Below are 23,093 nucleotides of genomic sequence, written 5' to 3'. Positions count from 1 at the left end.
CCTCGGGACCACTCCTCATAATGCATGTTACGTTCTTCCTCGGGACCACTCCTCATAATGCATGTTACGTTCTTCCTCGGGACCACTCCTCATAATGCATGTTACGTTCTTCCTCGGGACCACTCCTCATAATGCATGTTACGTTCTTCCTCGGGACCACTCCTCATAATGCATGTTACGTTCTTCCTCGGGATCACTTCTCTTAATGCATGTTACGGTCTTCCTCGGGACCACTCCTCATAATGCATGTTACGTTCTTCCTCGGGACCACTCCTCATAATGCATGTTACGTTCTTCCTCGGGACCACTCCTCATAATGCGTGTAGCACATTAGTGTACTCCATTTCAAAAAGAGGGCAAGGAAGTTCATTATTTGAAAAGAAAGAAGTCCTATTCCAGAGAGAGGGTGTGATATTGAATCATTAACTTTGTAACTCGCCATATTAGAGATCGAGCCTCACACAAAAAACAACCCCGAAAGGGTAACATAAAAAATATTCCTACTTTGCTTTTGTATACAGGTGCGCTACACAATAATGAGGCACCTGGAGGGGAAGAATGTTGTTACATTACGAAACGTCTATTCCCATCCAAATTTTGTACAAGAATTTCACTTACAACAATTTTCACCGTCTTCTTTGGCCTTGCTTGGGTTTGGCTACATGATTAAAGCATTCTATAAACCCTACTAATTTACTTGAACAACGGCTGATCATTATTGCTCACCTCTAAATCGGGATTTTAAAGCTGATTTTCACCCGAAAAAGGTCAATGAAGCCAAGCATTAAAGAAAAAAATCACAACGAAAACAGACGGAGTCCATTGTATCATCATTCACAGTGCCCTAGAGCGAATCTTACTTAAAAAGACTAAAACATGACAAACATATCTACCATGCAACGTACAATATATGTAGCTCTCAACCTAGGATGTGACCGATATCACTGATATGGTACGGTCCTGCTTTCTTAGTATGTGTGATCTACTCTCCAATCTGCTTTTCATGAGAATGGGCAACTTATCAGTGATGCCGTGTTTTTTCCTGAATGGAGTTTCCTTCAACTTCACACACAAAAGAATATGTTTTACGGTGTGCATGTAGACCCATGCACCTAAATATGAGATTGGCCATTCAAATGCTATCCTGTTAGAAACCTGGCGATGTATACATGTAGCTCTGTTTTAAGATGTACAAAGAAGGCATGAGTTAAATCAGCTGTTTTCAGAATGTTTATTTTGAATAATTACTGGCCTTCTTGAAACGAACAGAATGGAATAAGTTACATCAATTAAACATCAATTAAACATCAATTATTTCTTATGTTTTTGGAAGACACCCCAGTGAGCTGCCCTTCATGCAGTGCGACTTACAACAAGGTCCTTAGTCGTCAGCTGAGAGAGAATGCTACCGGTCAATACCTACATTTCGTCAGCGTGCATTATTTTTTCACACCGGATAAAATGACTTAGTGAGAATTATATGTTAAAAGTTTCTGTGGTTTTTAAGGGCATATGTGGGTATATGGCTATTGTCGCATAACTCAAATCATATCGACCTTACGTGTTAAATATGTCGTTTTTTGGCACGTCTATCACTGGTCTCTACTGTTGACTCTTTGGCTAACCAACTCATATGCCTATTTGTGACGTCATAAAGTCTGGTTCGACGGAAATTATTGAGTGCAAACGGGTTTAGGGACAAATCCCAAAGTTGACAAAACACTGAAGAAAACACTGAAGTTTTAAAACTCAACTTTTTCACCTACTCACTGTTAAAACCATATACCAAACTTTTGCTTTTTGTTGATATGTAATTTCGCTGAACTAGGACTTCCACTTGGTGATTATTAATGAAGAGGTCAAAGTCTACATGTTTCACTACCTTTCAGTTCTGCAGGTTCAACATCTATATCAAATAATGTAGAATCAAAGGTCATTCGGTGCAGTTGACCTTTGACCTTGTCTTAAGTGACTTTTCCACCACATAAAGTTGGTTGTTGGAGAAGATATCAACTCTACATTTTCCACCAATTTCAAGTTTGTAGGTTCTGTGTTAATACAGTTTTTAAGTTAGGGCTTTACGGGAACTAAGTGACGTACTGGTACAAAATGACATAATCGCTTTAGGACAAGCGTGGAGGTAGAATCCCACCTTTAACATGAGAAGGTCATTCAGTGTTAGTTGACCTGTAACCTTGTTTTAAATCACTTTTCCACCACATAAGTTGGACTTAAGTGTCTTAAGTAGTTGATTATTGATGAAGGGATCAAAATCTATATTTCATTAGGTCTTTCGGTGCGAAAAGACTTTTGACCTTGGCTTAACTGAACTTTCCACGGCATAATGCGCTGAAGGAAGTATGCGCATACGTGTACATGGGTAAATTTGACGTTAAACCTCAGTCATTCATTCACTGATATTCCAGTGTGAATCGGCGCCCGGGTCTTCTGTGTTTGATTGCAATGCAATACATCGATTAGTCTCCTATCAGCAAATCCAGTACTGGGTGTTTCTCTACCCAAACACCCTTAAGGGGAGGATCGTAACGGCGGCATGCTGAATAGCAAACGACCGTTTCCACCATAAAATGATCTGGTCGATTGTATAAGCCAGCGTGCCTGATTATAGTTGCTGCTGTCTAAAGTTAGGTGCTCAGTTAGGCTAGACCTGTTTCATTCTTCAAACATTTAAACTGTATTACTGTATTTGTAACCAGTCTGATTTTGAACTGTCTGTTTTCATGACCGACTGATATCTATCACGTAGGCCTACGCGGCGCGAGACAAATCCCGAGTTTATCATTTTTTTCTGAAAAAGAATACTTCTCTTTGCATGTCCCTTGAACGGTTTTGTCAATTATCTGTGGAAGATGGAATTTTCACCCTTATTATTTATTTATTTATTACTTTATACTGACCACATTTTTGATTTCTCTTTCAGTAGAGATCAATTTCACCCCTTAACGACATTTGCAGCTGTCAATGACAGCACAGCGGTATTGGTATTTTTCACCGCCTGTTGGTGCACCTCTAAATTGCTCTCCACGCCCATTGTCAAGCATGCCTCTTGTTCCTGAATAATTATGACGTCATGAACCAGCGGCAACGAGTTCTTGGTGTTGAAATCAGGTTATTGGAGTTTAACATCATGAATTCGAAAAAGTGTTCTAACTGCATTTTCCATGCTATAATATAAACGTACAACATATCAATGTGTAGAGCTTGTGGTGTTACGCGTCACTGACAAAAACCAATTTTGGTAGAAGTATGACTGATTTTACAGATAGCTGAATATAGAGGACTGCTAAGAGAAATAGACTATAGCAATAAAATGTATGTACTATAATGTAGCCTACCACATGCCTTATGGTGACACTATGGCACGAAGCCATGGTACCATGCTAGCATCGTGCCAGGCGAATCTACTTATGGACTTGCCACTAGTCACCTCATGGAACACCAGTCTAGTGTTTTTACTGTGGGAGTAGTAGTCTGTTAAGATGATCACAAGACTTTCTCGCGTCATTTAACTGGTGTCAGACGGCATCCATAAACCTGGACCATGTATACAGATGTTCTCCCTCAGATGAACTGTCGGACTTTGCTACGCCTGTAGGCTGAAAAAAGTAATGAACTGTCTGACGTTGCTAGACCTATAGATTGAAGGACGGAATGAAATGTCGGACTGTGCTAGACCTATAGATTGAAGGACGGAATGAAATGTCGGACTGTGCTAGACCTATAGATTGAAGAACGGAATGAAATATCGGACTGTGCTAGACCTATAGATTGAAGGACGGAATACACTGTCGGACTATGCTGATCTTGTAAACTGAAGAAAGCAATGAGCTGGTGGACTGTGCTGTTCTTGTAAACTGAAGAAAGCAATGAGCTGGTGGACTGTGCTGATCTTGTCAACTGAAGAAAGGAATGAGCTGGTGGACTGTGCTGATCTTGTAAACTGAAGAAAGGAATGAGCTGGCGGACTGTGCTGATCTTGTAAACTGAAGAAAGGAATGAGCTGATCTTGTAAACTGAAGAAAGCAATGAGCTGGTGGACTGTGCTGATCTAGTAAACTGAAGAAAGCAATGAGCTGGTGGACTGTGCTGATCTTGTTAACTGAAGAAAGCAATGAGCTGGCGGACTGTGCTGATCTTGTAAACTGAAGAAGGGGATGAGCTGGTGGACTGTGCCGATCTTGTAAACTGAAGAAAGGAATGAGCTGGTGGACTGTGCTGATCTTGTGAACTGAAGAAAGCAATGAGCTGGTGGACTGTGCCGATCTTGTAAACTGAAGAAAGGGATGAGCCGGTGGACTATACTAGACCTGTAAATTGAAGAAAGGGATTAACTTTCGGACTGTGCTAGGCCCATAACTTGAAGAAAGGAACGAAGTGGCGGACTGTGCTAGAGCTGTAGATTAAAGAAAGGAATCAACTGATGTAGCCTTGGAGTGAATGACGTAACTGACGACGTCTCCGTCAATTTTAGTGTGTGTTTATCTAGTGTGTGAATTGAATCCGCAGATGAGAAATGAGTCAGCGGCATTTATCTGAATTACAATTTTTACAATGCATTTGACAAGCAGTCATTTATATGGACTGTTTGCGGCTGACTTGCACGTAAATGTGGGCACCTTGGAAATGAAAACGTGCTCGGGAAAAGCATGGGATTGTATTTTGTCTGCGTGTCCCTTCTGTTATCTTATCCACCACCCTATCAACCCACTGCCACTAGAAAACGTGTGTGTGTGCCATTGGAAGACACGCAATCAATACTCTCAAGTATTTCATAAATTGGACAACAGTAATAGCTTAACACACCGTCATGTGACGTAAAAAGATTGATTCTCAAGTTAATGTATCATCAGGCTCTTATGACACCACATCCATACAACAGGTAAGTGACACCACATCCATACAACAGGTAAGTGATACCACATCCGTATAACAGGTTAGTAATACCACATCCATATAACAGGTTAGTAATACCACATCCATATAACAGGTTACATCTATATAACATCTATCCTCGCTTGGCCTTCACCATGAAGGGGATAGTGGTTAATCGGTATCAGAATAATGGCTCAGCGGGGGGGGGGGGGGGGGGCTTACTTGCCTTCGGTAAGGCTTCTCAGCAGCACTAGATAAAAGAGCAATGGAAATCCGTCCTGCAACAAGGAGGCACATTACATGCACTCTAAGGATTAGTGAGGATTCCTTCGTCGTCATATGACTGAATACGACGTTAAACCCCAAGCATTCACTCACTCACTTACATCCACATAACAGGTTAGCGATACCACATCCATATAACAGACTACTGATACCACATTAATATAACAGACTACTGATACCACATCCATGTAACAGGTTACTGATACCACATCCATATAACACGTAAGTGATACCACATCCGTATAACAGGTTAGCGATACCACATCCATATAACAGACTACTGATACCACATTAATATAACAGACTACTGATACCACATCCATGTAACAGGTTACTGATACCACATCCATATAACATGTAAGTGATACCACATCCGTATAACAGGTTAGTGATACCACATCCGTATAACAGGTTAATGATACCACATCCGTATAACACGTAAGTGATACCACATCCGTATAACAGGTTAGTGATACCACATCCGTATAACAGGTTAGTGATACCACATCCGTATAACAGGTTAGTGATACCACATCCATATAACAGGTTAGTGATACCACATCCATATAACAGGTTAGTGATACCACATCCGTGTAACAGGATAGTGATACCACATCCATATAACAGGTAAGTGATACCACATCCGTATAACAGGTTAGTGATGCCACATCCGTATAACAGGTTAGTGATACCACATCCATATAACAGGTAAGTGATACCACATCCGTATAACAGGTTAGTGATGCCACATCCGTATAACAGGTTAGTGATACCACATCCATATCACAGACTACTGATACCGCTTCAAAGAATGATTTTAATCATGTTGCAACATTTACCAAGTTTCTCACTGCGACAAATGTGAGGGGATCCACCAGGCATATTCCACTTCATTATACCAAAGGCTATATAAAGGATGCACACATTCAGTTCTCGGTAAGGCGTGCGATTGAACAATTGCCACTATAAATGGAAACTGGAAGATCTATACATATTGGCTGTTCATTGCTACACATACATATATACGCATACATTATACCTTTCGTTTTGCTAGATGGATATCAGTGTAAGCCTAAGACATTGATGGCGGCTCCTCTGCATCATTCAGACTGTCTCTTATACGAATTACCAGCCTAATATCTCACCTTATTTGTTTCTTCTAAATTATCTGGAGATTTTAGTTGAAAGTTATCATCGTAACCTTGAGGGTACTGGCTAGAAATGTCTCTTTCACGACTCACAACTGGCGCATGAAAATCTGAGGTGATTTCTAGAGTTCTCCTATGAGAGCATTAGTGCTTTGATATTTAAAGCTGACAGCACGGTTTGTTCTGTGGAAGCCTAGAGCGCCACAGCCTTCGCAACCAAAAAACCGGAGGAAAACATCGCCAACCACAAAATGTGTAATTCAAAGTCGAATAAGCCTTACGGATGAGCAGACAAAAAATGTGATATCAATAAATATACCCGGTCCTTCGCAAAAGACTCGGAAGATAGAAAATTCAGTCTAATTAGATTTTGTTAACGTCAACCGAGTCATATTTTCCCTTGGGTGGTTTCAACCCCTTGCCATCAATTCCCATTTCCACTCGACCCACATTTTACACAACAACTCTATTGTAAATATTTACTTCAGTTGCTGGAGTAATTGATATCCTTGGTCATTAAAACGATGTACGTTTCTGGCAACAAATTGTTCTCAATACATCAAGTCTGTTTTATGTTCGTTGATGAACATTACCTGTGTTACTATTACCTGTGCGGCCTATGTCCACATTCCTCACCCGACACATCTGACAACCATAACAGTCCATGTCCACATTCCTCATCACGACACATCTGACAACCATAACAGTCCATGTCTACATTCCTCACCACAACAGATCTGGCAACCATAACAGTCCATGTCCACATTCCTCACAACGACGTATCTGACAACCATAGCGACCCATGTCCACATTCCTCATCATGACGCATCTGACAACCATAACAGCCCCTGCCCACATTTTCTCACGACAAAGTATCTAACCAAAACTTCTCATATCCACATTTTCTCACCACAAAGTATCAGACAACTATAACTTCTCATGCCCACATTTTCTTACCACGACGTATCTGGCAACCATAATGGCTCATGCCCACATTCCTCACCACGACACATCTGACAACCAGAATGGCCCGTCCATCATTCCACACCACGACACATCTGACAACCATGATGGCCCCTGCCCATCATTCCTCACCACGACGTATCTGACAACCATAATGGCCCCTGCCCATCATTCCTCACCACAACACATCTGACAACCATAAGGTCCCCTGCCCATCATTCCTCACCACGGCCTATCTGACAACCGCAACAGCCTATGCCCACATTCCTCACCACGACACATCTGACAACCATAATGGCCCATATCCACATTGCTCACCACGACACATCTGACAACCATAATGGCCTATGTCCACATTGCTCACCACAACGTATCTGACAGCAATAACGGTCCCTGCCCATCATTCCTCACCACGGCGCACCTGACAACCATAACGGCCCCTGCCCATCATTCCTCACCACGATGTATCTGACAATCATAACGGCCCCTGCCCATCATTCCCTGCCACGAGGTATCTGACAACCATAATGGCCCCTGCCCATCATTCCTCACCACGACGTATCTGACAACCGCAACAGCCCATGCCCACATTCCTCACCACGACACATCTGAAAACCATAATGGCCCTGTCCACATCGCTCACCACGACGTATCTGACAACCATAACGGCCCCTGCCCACATTTGACCCATGTTCACATTCCTCACCACTACGTATCTGACAACCAAAAGGGCCCCTGCCCATCATTCCTCACCACGACGTATCTCACAACCATAATAGCCCATGTCCACATTCCTCACCACGACACATCTGACAATCATAATAGCCCATGTCCACATTCCTCACCATGACACATCTAACAACCATAATGGCCCTGTCCATCATTCCTCACCACGACATATCTGACAACCATAATGGCCCATGCCCACATTCCATAAAACGGCACATCTGACAACCAGAATGGCCTATGTCCACATTCCTCACCACTGCGTATCTGACAACCAGAATGGCCTATCCATCATTCCTTACCACGACGTATCTGACAACCATAACGGCCCGTGCCCATCATTCCTCACCACAACGTATCCCACAACCAGAATGGCCCATGTCCACATTCCTCACCACAACGTATCTGACAACCATAACGGCCCATGTCCACATTCCTCACCACAACACATCTGACAACCATAATGGCCCATGTCCACATTGCTCACCACGACGTATCTGACAACCATAACGGCTCATGTCCTTCATTCCCCACCATGACTTATCTGACAACCACAACAGCCCATGTCCACTTTGCTCACCATGACGTATCTGACAACTATAACGGCCCCTGCCCATCATTCCTGACCACGACTTATCTGACAACTATAATGGCCCATGTCCACATTGCTCACCACGACGTATCTGACGGCCACAACAGCCCGTGCCCACATTCCTCACCACGACACATCTGACAACCATAACGGCCCATGTCTACATTCCTCACCCTGACGTATCTGACAACCGTAACGGCCCATGTCCGCATTGCTCACCACGACGGATCTGACAACCAGAATGGCCCTGTCCACATTCCTCACCATGACACATCTGACAACCATAACAGCCCCTGCCCACATTTTCTCAAGACAAAGTATCTTACCAAAACTTCTCATATCCACATTTTCTCACCACAAAGTATCAGACAACTATAACTTCTCATGCCCACATTTTCTTACCACAAAGTATCTGGCAACCATAATGGCTCATGCCCACATTCCTCACCACGACACATCTGACAACCAGAATGGCCCGTCCATCATTCCACACCACGACACATCTGACAACCATGATGGCCCCTACCCATCATTCCTCACCACGACGTATCTGACAACCATAATAGCCCATGTCCACATTCCTCACCACGACGTATCTGACAACCGCAACAGCCCATGCCCACATTCCTCACCACGACACATCTGAAAACCATAATGGCCCTGTCCACATCGCTCACCACGACGTATCTGACAACCATAACGGCCCCTGCCCACATTTGACCCATGTTCACATTCCTCACCACTACGTATCTGACAACCAAAAGGGCCCCTGCCCATCATTCCTCACCACGACGTATCTGACAACCATAATAGCCCATGTCCACATTCCTCACCACGACACATCTGACAACCATAATAGCCCATGTCCACATTCCTCACCACGACACATCTGACAACCATAATAGCCCATGTCCACATTCCTCACCATGACACATCTGACAACCATAATGGCCCTGTCAATCATTCCTCACCACGACATATCTGACAACCATAATGGCCCATGCCCACATTCCATAAAACGGCACATCTAACAACCAGAATGGCCCATGTCCACATTCCTCACCACTGCGTATCTGACAACCAGAATGGCCTGTCCATCATTCCTTACCACGACGTATCTGACAACCATAACGGCCCGTGCCCATCATTCCTCACCACAACGTATCCCACAACCAGAATGGCCCATGTCCATATTCCTCACCACAACGTATCTGACAACCATAATGGCCCATGTCCACATTCCTCACCACAACACATCTGACAACCATAATGGCCCATGTCCACATTGCTCACCACGACGTATCTGACAACCATAACGGCTCATGTCCTTCATTCCCCACCATGACTTATCTGACAACCACAACAGCCCATGTCCACTTTGCTCACCATGACGTATCTGACAACTATAACGGCCCCTGCCCATCATTCCTGACCACGACTTATCTGACAACTATAATGGCCCATGTCCACATTGCTCACCACGACGTATCTGATGGCCACAACAGCCCGTGCCCACATTTCTCACCACGACACATCTGACAACCATAACGGCCCATGTCTACATTCCTCACCCTGACGTATCTGACAACCGTAACGGCCCATGTCCGCATTGCTCACCACGACGGATCTGACAACCAGAATGGCCCTGTCCACATTCCTCACCACGACACATCTGACAACCATAACGGCCCATGTCTACATTCCTCACCCTGACGTATCTGACAGCCGTAACGGCCCATGTCCACATTCCTCATCATGACGCATCTGACAACCATAACAGCCCCTGCCCACATTTTCTCACGACAAAGTATCTAACCAAAACTTCTCATATCCACATTTTCTCACCACAAAGTATCAGACAACTATAACTTCTCATGCCCACATTTTCTTACCACGACGTATCTGGCAACCATAGAGGCTCATGCCCACATTCCTCACCACGACACATCTGACAACCAGAATGGCCCGTCCATCATTCCTCACCACGACGTATCTGACAACCATAACGGCCCCTACCCATCATTCCTCACCACGACGTATCTGACAACCATAACCACCCATGTCCATCATTCCTCACCACAATGTATCTGACAACCATAACAGCCCATGTCCATCATTCCACACCACGGCACATCTGACAACCATAATAGCCCATGTCCACATTCCTCACCACAATGTATCTGACAACCGCAACAGCCCATGCCCACATTCCTCACCACGACGTATCTGACAAACATAGCGACCCATGTCCACATTCCTCAGCACGACACATCTGACAACTAGGGCGGCCCCTGCGCATCATCCTCACCACTGCACACAGGACTACCAGAATGGCTCATGTCCACCTTGCTCACCATGACGTATTTGACAACCACAATGGCCCATGTCCATCATTCCCCACCACGACACATCTCACAACCATTATGGCCCCTGCCCATCATTCCACACCACGACACATCTGACAACCATGATGGCCCCTGCCCATCATTCCTCACCACGACGTATCTGACAACCATAATGGCCCATGTCCACATTGCTCACCACGGCGTATGTGATAACCAGAATGGCCCTGTCCACATTGCTCACCACAACATATCTGACAACCATAATGGCCCCTGCCCATCATTCCTCACCACGACATATCTGACAACCATAACAGTCCATGTCCACATTCCTCACCACGACACATCTGACAACCATAACAGTCCATGTCTACATTCCTCACCACAACAGATCTGACAACCATAACAGTCCATGTCCACATTCCTCACAACGACACATCTGACAACCATAACAGTCCATGTCCACATTCCTCACCACGACACATCTGACAACCATAACAGTCCATGTCCACATTCCTCACCACGACACATCTGACAACCATAACAGTCCATGTCTACATTCCTCACCACAACAGATCTGGCAACCATAACAGTCCATGTCCACATTCCTCACAACGACGTATCTGACAACCATAGCGACCCATGTCCACATTCCTCATTATGACACATCTGACAACCATAACAGCCCCTGCCCACATTTTCTCACCACAAAGTATCTAACCAAAACTTCTCATATCCACATTTTCTCACCACAAAGTATCAGACAACTATAACTTCTCATGCCCACATTTTCTTACCACAAAGTATCTGGCAACCATAATGGCTCATGCCCACATTCCTCACCACGACACATCTGACAACCAGAATGGCCCGTCCATCATTCCACACCACGACACATCTGACAACCATGATGGCCCCTGCCCATCATTCCTCACCACGACGTATCTGACAACCATAATGGCCCATGTCCACATTGCTCACCACGACATATGTGATAACCAGAATGGCCCTGTCCACATTGCTCACCACAACGTATCTGACAACCATAATGGCCCCTGCCCATCATTCCTCACCACGACATATCTGACAACCATAAGGTCCCCTGCCCATCATTCCTCACCACAACACATCTGACAACCATAAGGTCCCCTGTCCATCATTCCTCACCACGGCCTATCTGACAACCGCAACAGCCTATGCCCACATTCCTCACCACGACACATCTAACAACCATAATGGCCCATATCCACATTGCTCACCACGACACATCTGACAACCATAATGGCCTATGTCCACATTGTTCACCACAACGTATCTGACAGCCATAACGGTCCCTGCCCATCATTCCTCACCACGGCGCACGTGACAACCATAACGGCCCCTGCCCATCATTCCTCACCATGATGTATCTGACAATCATAACGGCGCCTGCCCATCATTCCCTGCCACGAGGTATCTGACAACCATAATGGCCCCTGCCCATCATTCCTCACCACGACGTATCTGACAACCGCAACAGCCCATGCCCACATTCCTCACCACGACACATCTGAAAACCATAATGGCCCTGTCCACATCGCTCACCACGACGTATCTGACAACCATAACGGCCCCTGCCCACATTTGACCCATGTTCACATTCCTCACCACTACGTATCTGACAACCAAAAGGGCCCCTGCCCATCATTCCTCACCACGACGTATCTGACAACCATAATAGCCCATGTCCACATTCCTCACCACGACACATCTGACAACCATAATAGCCCATGTCCACATTCCTCACCATGACACATCTGACAACCATAATGGCCCTGTCCATCATTCCTCACCACGACATATCTGACAACCATAATGGCCCATGCCCACATTCCATACCACGGCACATCTGACAACCAGAATGGCCCTTGTCCATGTTCCTCACCACTGCGTATCTGACAACCAGAATGGCCTGTCCATCATTCCTTACCACGACGTATCTGACAACCATAATGGCTCGTGCCCATCATTCCTCACCACAACGTATCCCACAACCAGAATGGCCCATGTCCACATTCCTCACCACAACGTATCTGACAACCATAACGGCCCATGTCCACATTCCTCACCACAACACATCTGAAAACCATAATAGCCCATGTCCACATTGCTCACCACGACACATCTGACAACCATAACGGCTCATATCCTTCATTCCCCACCATGACTAATCTGACAACCACAACAGCCCATGTCCACTTTGCTCACCATGACGTATCTGACAACTATAACGGCCCCTGCCCATCATTCCTGACCACGACTTATCTGACAACTATAATGGCCCATGTCCATATGCTCACCACGACGTATCTGACAACTATAATGGCCCATGTCCACATTGCTCACCACGACGTATCTGACGGCCACAACAGCCCGTGCCCACATTCCTCACCACGACACATCTGACAACCATAACGGCCCATGTCTACATTCCTCACCCTGACGTATCTGACAACCGTAACGGCCCATGTCTGCATTGCTCACCACAACGGATCTGACAACCAGAATGGCCCTGTCCACATTCCTCACCACGACACATCTGACAACCATAACAGCCCCTGCCCACATTTTCTCACCACAAAGTATCAGACAACTATAACTTCTCATGCCCACATTTTCTTACCACAAAGTATCTGGCAACCATAATGGCTCATGCCCACATTCCTCACCACGACACATCTGACAACCAGAATGGCCCGTCCATCATTCCTCACTACGACGTATCTGACAACCATAACGGCCCCTACCCATTATTCCTCACCACGACGTATCTGACAACCATAACCACCCATGTCCATCATTCCTCACCACAATGCATCTGACAACCATAACAGCCCATGTCCATCATTCCACACCACGGCACATCTGACAACTATAATAGCCCATGTCCACATTCCTCACCACAATGTATCTGACAACCGCAACAGCCCATGCCCACATTCCTCACCACGACGTATCTGACAAACATAGCGACCCATGTCCACATTCCTCAGCACGACACATCTGACAATCATAATAGCCCATGTCCACATTCCTCACCATGACACATCTAACAACCATAATGGCCCTGTCCATCATTCCTCACCACGACGTATCTGACAACCAGAATGGCCCGTCCATCATTCCTCACCACAATGCATCTTACAACCATAACAGCCCATGTCCATCATTCCACACCACGGCACATCTGACAACCATAATAGCCCATGTCCACATTCCTCACCACAATGCATCTGACAACCATAACAGCCCATGTCCATCATTCCACACCACGGCACATCTGACAACCATAATAGCCCATGCCCACATTCCTCACCACGACGTATCTGACAAACATAGCTACCCATGTCCACATTCCTCAGCACGACACATCTGACAACTAGAGCAGCCCCTGCGCATCATCCTCACCACTGCACACAGGACTACCAGAATGGCTCATGTCCACCTTGCTCACCATGGCGTATTTGACAACCACAATGGCCCATGTCCATCATTCCCCACCACGACACATCTCACAACCATTACGGCCCCTGCCCATCATTCCACACCACGACACATCTGACAACCATGATGGCCCCTGCCCATCATTCCTCACCACGACGTATCTGACAACCATAATGGCCCATGTCCACATTCCTCACCACGGCGTATGTGATAACCAGAATGGCCCTGTCCACATTGCTCACCACAACGTATCTGACAACCATAATGGCCCCTGCCCATCATTCCTCACCACGATATATCTGACAACCATAAGGTCCCCTGCCCATCATTCCTCACCACAACACATCTGACAACCATAAGGTCCCCTGCCCATCATTCCTCACCACGGCCTATCTGACAACCGCAACAGCCCATGCCCACATTCCTCACCACGACACATCTGACAACCATAATGGCCCATATCCACATTGCTCACCACGACACATCTGACAACCATAACAGCCCATGTCCATCATTCCACACCACGGCACATCTGACAACCATAATAGCCCATGTCCACATTCCTCACCACAATGTATCTGACAACCGCAACAGCCCATGCCCACATTCCTCACCACGACGTATCTGACAAACATAGCGACCCATGTCCACATTCCTCAGCACGACACATCTGACAACTAGAGCAGCCCCTGCGCATCATCCTCACCACTGCACACAGGACTACCAGAATGGCTCATGTCCACCTTGCTCACCATGGCGTATTTGACAACCACAATGGCCCATGTCTATCATTCCCCACCACGACACATCTCACAACCATTACGGCCCCTGCCCATCATTCCACACCACGACACATCTGACAACCATGATGGCCCCTGCCCATCATTCCTCACCACGACGTATCTGACAACCATAATGGCCCATGTCCACATTGCTCACCACGGCGTATGTGATAACCAGAATGGCCCTGTCCACATTGCTCACCACAACGTATCTGACAACCATAATGGTTCCTGCCCATCATTCCTCACCACGACATATCTGACAACCATAAGGTCCCCTGCCCATCATTCCTCACCACAACACATCTGACAACCATAAGGTCCCCTGCCCATCATTCCTCACCACGTCCTATCTGACAACCGCAACAGCCATGCCCACATTCCTCACCACGACACATCTGACAACCATAATGGCCCATATCCACATTGCTCACCACGACACATCTGACAACCATAATGGCCTATGTCCACATTGCCTCACCACAACGTATCTGACAGCCATAACGGTCCCTGCCCATCATTCCTCACCACGGCGCACCTGACAACCATAACGGCCCCTGCCCATCATTCCTCACCACGATGTATCTGACAATCATAACGGCCCCTGCCCATCATTCCCTGCCACGAGGTATCTGACAACCATAATGGTCCCTGCCCATCATTCCTCACCACGACGTATCTGACAACAGCAACAGCCCATGCCCACATTCCTCACCACGACACATCTGAAAACCATAATGGCCCTGCCCACATCGCTCACCACGATGTATCTGACAACCATAACGGCCCTTGCCCACATTTGACCCATGTTCACATTCCTCACCACTACGTATCTGACAACCAAAAGGGCCCCTGCCCATCATTCCTTACCACGACGTATCTGACAACCATAATAGCCCATGTCCACATTCCTCACCATGACACATCTGACAACCATAATAGCCCATGTCCACATTCCTCACCATGACACATCTGACAACCATAATGGCCCTGTCCACATCGCTCACCACGATGTATCTGACAACCATAACGGCCCTTGCCCACATTTGACCCATGTTCACATTCCTCACCACTACGTATCTGACAACCAAAAGGGCCCCTGCCCATCATTCCTTACCACGACGTATCTGACAACCATAATAGCCCATGTCCACATTCCTCACCACGACACATCTGACAACCATAATAGCCCATGTCCACATTCCTCACCATGACACATCTGACAACCATAATGGCCCTGTCCATCATTCCTCATCACGACATATCTGACAACCATGATGGCCCATGCCCACATTCCATACCACGGCACATCTGACAACTAGAATGGCCCATGTCCACATTCCTCACCACTGCATATCTGACAACCAGAATGGCCTGTCCATCATTCCTCACCACAACGTATCCCACAACCAGAATGGCCCATGTCCACATTCCTCACCACAACGTATCTGACAACCATAACGGCCCATGTCCACATTCCTCACCACAACACATCTGACAACCATAATAACCCATGTCCACATTGCTCATCACGACACATCTGACAACCATAACGGCTCATGTCCTTCATTCCCCACCATGACTTATCTGACAACCACAACAGCCCATGTCCACTTTGCTCACCATGACGTATCTGACAACTATAACGGCCCCTGCCCATCATTCCTGACCATGACTTATGTGACAACTATAATGGCCCATGTCCACATTGCTCACCACGATGTATCTGTCAACTATAATGGCCCCTACCCATAAGGGCCAATGCCCTTTATTCCTCACCACAACATATCTGACAACCGTAAGGGCCCCTGCCCTTTATTCCTCACCACGACGTATCTGACAACCATAACAGCCCATGTCCACATTCCTCACCATGACGTATCTGTATCTGACAACCATAACGGCCCCTGCCCATCATTCCTCACCACGGCCTATCTGACAACCGCAACAGCCCATGCCCACATTCCATACCACGGCACATCTGAAAACCATAATGGCCCTGTCCACATCGCTCACCACGATGTATCTGACAACCATAACGGCCCTTGCCCACATTTGACCCATGTTCACATTCCTCACCACTACGTATCTGACAACCAAAAGGGCCCCTGCCCATCATTCCTTACCACGACGTATCTGACAACCATAATAGCCCATGTCCACATTCCTCACCACGACACATCTGACAACCATAATAGCCCATGTCCACATTCCTCACCATGACACATCTGACAACCATAATGGCCCTGTCCACATCGCTCACCACGATGTATCTGACAACCATAACGGCCCTTGCCCACGTTTGACCCATGTTCACATTCCTCACCACTACGTATCTGACAACCAAAAGGGCCCCTGCCCATCATTCCTTACCACGACGTATCTGACAACCATAATAGCCCATGTCCACATTCCTCACCATGACACATCTGACAACCATAATAGCCCATGTCCACATTCCTCACCATGACACATCTGACAACCATAATGGCCCTGTCCATCATTCGTCATCACGACATATCTGACAACCATGATGGCCCATGCCCACATTCCATACCACGGCACATCTGACAACCAGAATGGCCCATGTCCACATTCCTCACCACTGCATATCTGACAACCAGAATGGCCTGTCCATCATTCCTCACCACAACGTATCCCACAACCAGAATGGCCCATGTCCACATTCCTCACCACAACGTATCTGACAACCATAACGGCCCATGTCCACATTCCTCACCACAACACATCTGACAACCATAATAACCCATGTCCACATTGCTCACCACGACACATCTGACAACCATAACGGCTCATGTCCTTCATTCCCCACCATGACTTATCTGACAACCACAACAGCCCATGTCCACTTTGCTCACCATGACGTATCTGACAACTATAACGGCCCCTGCCCATCATTCCTGACCATGACTTATCTGACAACTATAATAGCCCATGTCCACATTGCTCACCACGACGTATCTGACAACTATAATGGCCCCTACCCATCATTCCTCACCACGAGGTATCTGACAACCATAACGGCCCCTGCCCAGCATTCCTCACCACGACGTATCTGACAACAGCAACAACCCACGCCCACATTCCTCATCACGACACATCTGACAACCATAATGGCCCTGTCCACATCGCTCACCACGACGTATCTGACAACCATAACGGCCCCTGCCCACATTTGACCCATGTTCATCATTCCTCACCACTACGTATCTGACAACCAAAAGGGCCCCTGTCCATCATTCCTCACCATGACATATCTGACAACCATAAGGGCCAATGCCCTTTATTCCTCACCACAACATATCTGACAAACCGTAAGGGCCCCTGCCCTTTATTCCTCACCACGACGTATCTGACAACCATAACAGCCCATGTCCACATTCCTCACCATGACGTATCTGTATCTGGCAACCATGACGGTGCATGTCCACATTCCTCACCATGACGTATCTGTATCTGACAACCATAACGGCCCCTGCCCATCATTCCTCACCACGGCCTATCTGACAACCGCAACAGCCCATGCCCACATTCCTCACCACGACACATCTGACCACCATAATGGCCCATATCCACATTGCTCACCACGACACACCTGACAACCATAATGGCCCATGTCCACATTGCTCACCCCGACGTATCTGACAACCGTAACGGCCCATGTCCACATTCCACACCACGGCACATCTGACAACCATAATGGCCCTGTCCACATTGCTCATCATGACGTATCTGACAACCACAATGGCCCATGTCCACATTCCTCACCACGACGTATCTGACAACCATAGCGACCCATGCCCACATTCCTCACCACGACACATCTGACAACCATAATGGCCCTGTCCATATCGCTCACCACGACGTATCTGACAACCATAACGGCCCATATCCGCATTTGGCCCATGTTCATCATTATTCACCACTACGTATCTGACAACCATAAGGGCCCCTGCCCTTTATTCCTCACCACAGCCTATCTGACAACCGCAACAGCCCATGCCCACATTCCTTACCACGACACATCTGACAACCATAATGGCCCATATCCACATTCCTCACCACGACACATCTGACAACCATAACGGCCCATGTCTACATTCCTCACCCTGACGTATCTGACAACCATAACGGCCCATGTCCGCATTGCTCACCATGACGGATCTGACAACCAGAATGGCCCTGTCCACATTCCTCACCACGACACATCTGACAACCATAATGGCCCTGTCCACATTGCTCTCCATGACGTATCTGACAACCATAATGGCCCATGCCCACATTCTTCACCACGACGTATCTGACATCCATAATGGCCCATGCCCATCATTCCTCACCACGACATATCTGACAACCAAAAGGGCCCCTGCCCATCATTCCACACCACGACACATCTGACAACCATAATGGCCCATATCCACATTGTTCACCACGACACATCTGACAACCATAACGGCCCATGCCCACACTACTCAGCACGATATATCTGGCAACCATGACGGTGCATGTCCACATTCCTCACCAAGATGCATCTGACAACCATAACCGCTGATGTGGAGTGGGCCTTGGTCGAATGGTTAAGGAACTTGTCTACATATAACTAGGACAAATGAGGTATGAGTTTAACTGTCACTTTGCTCAGTTGGTTAGCGCACCAGCGCAATGTTATGACCCAGGAGCCTCTCACCAATGCGGTTGCTATGAGTTCACGCCCAGCTCATCCTGGCTTCCTCTCCGTCGGTGAGAAGGTCTGCCAGCAATCTGTGGATGGTTGTGGGTTTCTGCCAGGCTCTGCCTGGTTTCCTCCCAGCATAATGCTGGTCGCCATCGCATAAGTGAAATATTCTTGAGCATGGCGTAAAACACCAATCAAATAAATAAATACATAAGCGCCCGATGATGCACGTATGACGAACGCTTGTGCAGCCTAATGTCTGTTGAAGACCACTAATCTTCACGCCAATATGGTGTAGATGTCTGTACTTCAAACGTGGGTCAATTCATGAATAATTTGCCAAAGATCGGTGGTTTAACCTGGGCACCCAGGTTTTCTCCTCCCATAAAGCTGAATAAGTGATAAGTCCTTGTCTATTGCGTTAAGCAACAGCCAACAATTGAATGACTGATATTTTTCACGCGTGACACAGTGTCGTGGTTGTTACAAGCTATTTTATTTTAGTTGAACACCAATTAGTCGGTCAACTATTACTCGCACGGAGACACTCAACTGAAACAAAGTTACATCTTTTCACAAACGTGATTGAATGTGTTTGTGTTCATGGAATTGCAAAACACAACTTATTTTATTATTACTGTCTCAGTTACTGACAAGAAAAAGATTCCAGGATTATAATCACGGATGTTGACTCATTCCGGTGAGGTATCTATACGGACAGCATGAAATTCCACAGCTGTTACCTCAGATGTTGACTCATTCCGGTGAGGTATCTATACGGACAGCATCAAATTCCACAGCTGTTACCTCAGATGTTGACTCATTCCGGTGAGATGGGTCTAATGACACCATGAAATTTGATGACTGGTAACTCAGATATTGTCTCATTCCACCAAGGTGACTGTTCGGACGCCATGCTAATTTCCTGACTTGGATATTGAGGTGATTGTGTACGGACACCATTAGTTTCCATGATAGTTATATCGGACATTGACTCATCTTAGAATAACGCCTTTACCCTTGGTTTTGTGGAAGGCCTGGTATTTTACAACAATGGATATTTCCTTCTACAGCCCTAGAGGATAAATTACCAGCAATGAGAAGACCTTAATCCGATCACGCCAAATCTGTGCCAAGCTCACATGATTGAGTGAGCACTTCAAAGAAATTCATGAATGGAATTAATAAGTCTTAATGCCTTAATGATATCATGATATCAGCTTGCTTCTTATTGTTTTCTGACAGAAGAACAGTGGTCACAATTAGATAACTACAGATAGCTCTAAATGGGATAATTCTCCTGAGGCACACCCAGGGTACAGTAACAATAACATATACTGGGTTTGATGGTTGACAAAACAAAATCACACGGCAACCAATGATACTTGATCATTTGACAATAACAAGGATTTCAGGAATGCTGAGATAAGGGTTGCCTGGGGGAAGTGATGAGGCGACATACTCTGTATGGCCACACCATATATTAAGTGTTATATTTCAAGATTACTTTGCAGATAAAAGCACTGTCTTTGGCACAAAGCTCCCTTAGGACATATTGATAAATGTTAGCATAGGAGCCCTCAGGAGGTTTTAAAAAGATTCATGTAAAACACTAAAATTCAAGATGGTCGCCATCTTGGACAAAATATCTTTTTTCTCAAGTCCTGAGAATCATAATCCAATCAGTATAGCCTTAAAACTTCAGATCTTCTCCTAACATGTAGGTCCTATCTCAACGTCAACCTGCAGCTAATGTCAGCGTACAGAGTCAGAAGACTGAAGGTTGTAGATATTCCACAACTACATCACACCCACACTGGTACCCTTAACCCAGTCAACCTGGTCATGGCACAGTAAGAGGATAAAAGCACTGTACATATGCCCAATACTGGTAAACATTCACTAGTGCAAAAACAGTTCTGTAAAATGGACATCTGTATAATATTTTCATATAAATAAGATCTGTGGAACAAGAGTTCAGGTGAACACAACATACACAAACAAACATTTGTTTGAACTGTATAAAAGAGCACCAGCAGTATGGTGGTGAGTGTAACTGCTGAGGGGAATCTTCAAGGGTGTTGATAACAGGGAGGTGGTTGCCATGAAAACCGCGCAAGTGGACAAACGTGTCCACCAAAAATGAACACTTTATTCGGAAAACAGTAGGAGTTGTAACCCGGACACGAGATCATTTCTATTTGTATAGCATGTACAAGGAAAATCTCGTTACCATGACAACCGTGGAAATGGACATATATGAGTGGTGACATCCTCATCTATGTTAATCCAAGAGCTAGCTGAGATTAGATATAAAAACTATAAAAGCTTTGACTGCTTGGTGGGGTAGAGGTAATCTACCTGACTACCGAAACTCTTGCATAAAGTGCAGCAAGTGGTGGGTGGCGCTGTGGGCTCTTTCTAATTCCCTCCCCCCCCCCCCCTCAATAATGAGGAAATTCATACTAATTATGAATCTGCAACTTAAGGCAAAAATTTGTGGTGGAAAGGCCACTTAAGACAAAGACTAGTTAGCACTTTTAAATTAAAACCACATTTAAAATGTTGAGGATGGTCTAAATAGCAAGAATTGCCAACTTAAGACAAGGTTACGGGATGGAAATGTCACTTAAGAATAGTACAAAGGTAAATTTGCACCAAATGACTTTTGATTCTACTTTACTTAACAGAGATTAAACAGAACTAATGATTGATGGAAGATGTAGAGTTTGATCTCGTCATCAATAATCACCAAGACAAGATTTTGTGGTGATGAGTTCAGTTAAGACCTCTTGCTATTTAGACCATGCTCAACATTTTACATCTGGTTTAAATATTATAGGTTTTATGTCAAATAAATCTTTGATTAGCGCTAATTAGTCTTTGTCTTAAGTGGCCTTTCCGCCCCAAATTTTTGTCTTAAGTCGCAGATACATAATAAGTATGATTTTCCTTACAATATAGCATTGGTGTCTTCTAGACGCTAGCCTTCTAGACGCTAGGTCAAATAAAACTGAATTGGGAGGTAATAAGAAAGAGCCCAACCTCCGCCACCCACCACGGGCTGCGCTTAAGAGTTTCTGTACTCAGGTACATTGTAGGCTACCTCCACCCCACCAAACAGTCAAAGCTTTCATAGCTTTCATGACAAATACATCTCAGCTAACTCTTAGACTATGTACC

The sequence above is a fragment of the Liolophura sinensis genome, chromosome 6 (assembly GCF_032854445.1).
Source record: "Liolophura sinensis isolate JHLJ2023 chromosome 6, CUHK_Ljap_v2, whole genome shotgun sequence".
NCBI classification, from domain to species: Eukaryota; Metazoa; Mollusca; class Polyplacophora; order Chitonida; family Chitonidae; genus Liolophura; species Liolophura sinensis.
This window is presented reverse-complemented; position numbering follows the sequence as displayed.